This window comes from Caretta caretta, chromosome 2, assembly GCF_965140235.1.
Source record: "Caretta caretta isolate rCarCar2 chromosome 2, rCarCar1.hap1, whole genome shotgun sequence".
In the NCBI taxonomy this organism is placed as follows: domain Eukaryota; kingdom Metazoa; phylum Chordata; order Testudines; family Cheloniidae; genus Caretta; species Caretta caretta.
Genome location: NC_134207.1, coordinates 21,660,406 through 21,666,405, shown reverse-complemented (window position 1 = coordinate 21,666,405; position 6,000 = coordinate 21,660,406).

The window sequence follows — 6,000 nt, the reverse complement described above, 5'->3', positions numbered from 1 at the left end:
ACTACCTCCAAGCCAGGATGAAGCTCAACATGAATGAGATCCTTTAAAGAAAATTATGCGAGCGTACGCAAACCAGGATTTCTGGAATAACTGCTAGCTCTGAGAGAGACAAAATGCACCTTTGTGCATTTAAAAAAGGTTTCAGTTATACTGTAGTAAAATGTACATATTACAAAATATTTTTATTTTTATTCCCCCCCTGATTTTTCCCGATTTTTAATTTTTTTTTTAATTTTTAAGATGATTTCATCTTGGTTTTAATATTTGGAAAATAAACACTGAAAAATTCCCAGATTTTTTTTAACAAATAAAAACTGAAAATGCAGAACCACTAATTAAATCTAGGATATAGAGTCAAAGGCTTTCCTTTGAACCAGACCAGAGTCCGGCTAACCCCCATCAAAATGTCTAATTGCTATTTGCCTTGAAGAAAGTCGCCCAGCAGCATGTAACCTAGAGTGATGTGTACAAGGCTTCTCAGAGAGTGCTTCAACAGCGCTTCAACAGCAGCCCTGGGAACTACAAGTTGTGGACTACAAACTGTGGCATTTTGGGAGAACTTCCTGATTCCTCCCAGGATGTACCCTCTGTCCCTACAGCAGGTTTCAGCACTGACTGAGCTAGGAGCAAGTGGCAGGCAAGCAGTGAAGAGGCTGCTGGAGTGTAATCCTGTTCTACGATCTTTACAGAATAAAGCCTTGTTCCTGGTGGTTTGTCTGAGTGGGTGTGGTCTGAGGTGACACACAATGCAGAGCACAAAAGGAGCCTGAGACCAAGTTTCCCAAGGTTGTGTAAAAAGTCGCAAGGCAGGCTTCCCCTATCTTGAACAACCTCACACTGGGCCAGTGAACCCGGGGGGGGGGGGGGGGGCGGGGGAGGCCTGGGGGCAGGGAGAAAGGCTACATGAATCGTGGGACTACTGGCCACGGTTCTCCTGATCTCCACAATGCCAGGTGGGAACAGACAAAATCTTCCCAGGCAGCAGTGGCTCCAGTGGTGCTTTAGAGAAGCATCATCCATTCTTCTCCGCGTGGAGGACAATCAACAAGTGCCATGGGGACAGTAACTGTCAGACTTAGTGGAGGAACAGAAATAGTTATGAACACTATAATCCCACTATACATGTAAGCAGAGTCGGGATGAGCTCCACCCTGACATCTGGTGGTGAGGTGTGGCAAGTTGTGGAAAAGAACTTCAGGGGCCGATCTCATTTGCATAGGCACACTCATCCTGCCTAGAATGAGGCCATAGCTGCCCAAATGGTCACTTTGGCTGCTGTGGGATCCCCAGTGTCTCTGTTATTGGGGTAGGAAGAATAAATTGTTATTACCCTGATTATGGGAATCAAGGACAGTGGAACTGTACTTGGCCTTTTGTTATGATGGAGGTACTCACCATCAACTAAGTAGCACTCGCTAGGCAAGGGACATGGGTTCCAAAACTCTGTGAATTGAGAGAGGCTTGAGACAGGCATCAGTACCTGGTGGGGTGGGCTCTTTTGTGAGGGCCTGAAACACCAATTGCACCTCTGTCTCTCTCCACTGTGGAATGTCAGAGCTAATTTTGGGTCTATTAAGAGTCTTGCTACAGGTGCTGTGCTGAATTCACTTTGGCCTTATGGTACATCAGTACTAAGGCTCCCACTACTATGAGCTGAAATCACTGAGCACTGTGTCAAGTAGTGGGGAGCCGGAAGATCTAGTGTGCAGTGGTGCTGTTCATGGATAGGCTGGTGGAGTGTCTGTGATATGGCGAGTGGAGCAGAGCTGTTCATGAGACAGCAGAGCAGAGCCCTGTAGAGCTGTGGGGCAGTCAGCTTCAGGTCATGTGAGGTGCACCTTACCTCTTCCCCTCCCCCCACAGGCACATTTTTAGCCAGACTGGGGAGTAACACTCTGCAGATGAACTTTTGAACTCTGGGGCTGGACATTTTGGACTTTGGGTGATTTTTTGGATTGCTGGACTCAAGAGACGTTTGGGTTGTGGGACTCAAGAACCCGAGGGAAAGGATGTGGCCCAATTTGCTGGGGTGGGTCTTTGCTCATGGTTTGGTTAACGAACACTAGTTGTGGTGTTTCCCCAATTTAGTGCTGATGTCGTTTACTTCATGTTATTAAAGATTCTCTGCTACACCGAGACCCTGTGCTTGCGAAAGGGGAAGTATTACCTCTTTGAGGCGCCCAGGGGGTGTGTAGGATTTTCCCAGGTCACTGGGTGGGGGCTCGAGCCAGTTTTGCATTTGCTTTGATGAGAGGGAACCCCTGTGTACTGAACCTGGCCCTTGCTGCTATCAACTTGGCCTGGCAGAAGGGTTACTTACATATAAAATGATGGGGTCTAAATTAGCAGTTACCACTCAAGAAAGAGATCTTGGAGTCATTGTGGATAGTTCTCTGAAAACATCCACTCAATGTGCAGCGGCAGTCAAAAAAGCGAACAGAATGTTGGGAATCATTAAGAAAGGAATAGATAATAAGACAGAAAATATCATATTGCCTCTATATAAATCCACGACATGCCCCCATCTTGAATACTGCGTGCAGATGGGGGTGCCCCATCTCAAAAAAGATATATTGGAATTGCAAAAGGTTCAGAAAAGGGCAACAAGAATTATAAGGAATATGGAATGGTTGCCATATGAGGCGAGATTAATAAGACTGGGACTTTTCAGCTTGGAAAAGAGACGTCTAAGGGGGGATATGATAGAGGTCTATAAAATTATGACTGGCGTGTAGAAAGTAAATAAGGAAGTGTTATTTACTCCTCATAACACAAGAACTAGGTGTCACCAAATGAAATTAATAGACAGCAGTTTTAAAAGAAACAAAAGGAAGTATTTCTTCACACAATGCACAGTCAACCTGTGGTACTCTGCCAGAGGATGTTGTGAAGGCCAAGGGCATGGCTACACTTACAGATGTAGAGTGCTTTGAATTAAACCCGCCTTCGGAGAGCGTAGTAGGGAAAGCGCTGCCGTCTGTCCACACTGACAGCTGCAAGCGCACTGGCGTGGCCACATTTGCAGCACTTGCAGCGGCATTGGGAGGGGTGCATTATGGTCAGCTATCCTACAGAGCACCTCTTCCCATTCTGGTGCTGTGGCTTGTGGGAAGGGAGTGGGGTATGTGGGGCACTCTGGGTCCTATCCCAATGCCCCGTGATGCATCAGCTCACATCCCAGCAATCCCTGTGCTTCCGTCCACATTTGGTGCCATCTTTCAACATTTTTTGTACTGCGCACTCTGTCTTCCCTTTCGGTCTGCGGGAATGGAGCCCAAACTGCTGAGGAGTCTGCTGACGAGTCTCATCAGCACGTCATGTTTGGCAGTTGAGTTATTCCTAAAGATCCAAACTGACGGTGAGGACTCCAACGATGATATCGACTTGAGTAACGCACACGACACGAAATTGCTTGTGGCATTCATGGACATGCTCACCACCATGGCATGCTGCTTCTGGGCTCGGAAAACAAGCACTGAGTGGCGGGATCACATTGTCATGCAAGTCTGGGATGACGAGCAGTGGCTGCAGAACTTTTGGATGAGAAAAGCCACTGTCATGGAACTGTGTGATGAACTCGCCCCCCACCCTGCGGCACAAGGACACGAGATTGAGATATGCCTTGCCGGTGGAGAAGTGGGTGGCTATTGCAATCTGGAAGCTGGCAACTCCAGACAGCTACCGATCGGTCACTAACCAGTTTGGAGTGGGAAAGGTGACCTTTGGAATCGTGTTGATGCAAGTTTGCAGGGCCGTTAATCGCATCTTGCTCACAAGAACCATGACTCTGGGAGGCGTGCATGACATTGTGGCTGGCTTTGCACAAATGGGTTTCCCTAACTGCGGAGAGGCCGTAGATGGGAATGCATATTCCAATTCTGGCACCAGCCCACCTAGCTTCTGAGTACATTAATCGAAAGGGGTATTTCTCTATGGTTCTCCAGGTGCTTGTGGATCACAGTGGGCGTTTCATTGACATTAACGCAGGCTGGCCCAGAAAGGTGCATGACGCACGCATCTTTTGGAACACTGGCCTATTCAGGAAGCTGCAAACCAGGGCTTTTTTCCCAGACCAGAAAATCACCGTAGGGGAAGTCAAAATGCCTATTGTGATCCTTGGAGACCCCGCTTACCCTTTAATGCCATGGCTCATGAAACCCTACATAGGGAGCCTTGACAGCAGCAAGGACCGGTTCAACAATAGGCTGAGCTGGTGCAGAATGACTGCCGCGTGCTGTACCCTCCATAACATTTGTGAAGGGAAGGGTGAAAGATTCACTCAGGCATGGAACTCAGAGGTTCAACTCCTGGAGGCTGAATTTGAACAGCCAAGGAGCAGGGCTATTAGAGGGGCCCAGTGCGGGGCTGCAAGGATTAGGGATGCCTTGAGGGAGCAATCTGAGGCTGAAAGCCACCAGTAATGTTTGGTGCCCTGCACGGGAGTGAAGAGCAGTGGTTCCAATGTTAGTAGGAGCCTGTGTTTGCTATGCTGACTTGCAGTGCCTGTTTCTTTCCTGGGCTAAGGTATCTTTTACTTTATGCAATAATAAAGAATATTTTCAAAGCCAAAAAATCCATTTATTGAAAAGAAAATTCATTTATTGAAAAGAAACACAACTACTTGGGAAACAGAAAGGGCAAGGGGGTGGGGTGGGGAACGGTACAATCACAGATTTGCGTCTGTCCTGTTATCGTACTCAGCCTTCCTGTCTGGAGTGCTGCGCAATGAGTGCTGCACTTCAGGATGGCGACACTGCATGGCGATGGGGGTTGAATGCAGAGGGTCAGGGTTGTAGTTTTCAGGACTGGGTGGTGAAGCTACAGGTGTTGGAGGCAGCTGGTGGCGATAAGAACCCGGATGTTGGGGAAAGTGGGGTGGAGGTGACCTGGGGGCACAAGGGAAAGGGTTTTGGGACAAGGGCTGCAGTGGGGGGCGGGCACAGTAGTGCTCCACCTGCATGGGTACGAGCGCCTGGATCGAGTCTGCTTGGTGCTCCATGATGCTTTGCTGCCGGAGCTCTGCACTTTTGTGCTGGTGCTCCTCATTCTGCTGGCAGATCCTCCTTTCACTCTCCCTCCACTCCTGCATTTTTAGATTCTCGTTAAGGGACTGCTGCATTATTTCATGCAGCATATCTTCTTTGCTTCTACATGGCCACTTCCTAATTCTTTGGAGTCTTTCGGCTGGTGATAACATGGACGGCTGAGATCTCAAGGTTGCATCTCTAAAGGCAAAATGCAACACTTAACAGAGGCTGCATTGTTCACACCAGACAGAGAAATGATTCCCACATACTTAAGGGCAAGCACAGTCTACACAATAGCATAATTTGCCCATCCCAAAGCGAGTGCACAAAACCCATGGGAGCCCCAAAATGGTGAGTAAGCACTGGGTCAAGGGGGACTGATTGTTTCACGGCTGTGCTATCCTCTGGGCTTCTGTGCCTTGGGGAGAGCCAACAGCTGCAGGGGGCCCCTACACTGAACACTCTCCCCACATTTTCTACAGGAGTTCATCCTGGAAGATATCTCGCTGCTGAGGGTGACCTGGGAAGCAAGGGAGGGTCTTCTACTACAATGCGGCTTCCTCCCTGGCCCATATGCAGCTTGCCTGTGTGCAGCAATGGTCCTCCCACCCCCCACAACACAATGGCGCGGACATGTTAGCCTGACTGAGACAAGGACCACAGTGGCTCTCCCAAGAAACCTGTGCAAGCGCATTGCCCAAGTTCTGGATGAGACCTTTGAAGGGATCACTGAGGCCAATTACTGCGATGTGAGAGAGCACATCAACGCCCTATTCCGCATCTAGGCATGCATGCAGCCCCAACCCTCCTCGCCCCAAGAGCCCGCACCAAATAACTTCCTTCTCAAAATAAAAGCCGCTTACCGGGAACCTCCTCTGGTATTTGTCCTTCCCCAAGCACCAGCAGCCACAACTGGCTACCTTCCTCCTGGCTTGAGAACAGCTCCTGGCTGCATGCTTCTAGGGATTCTGGA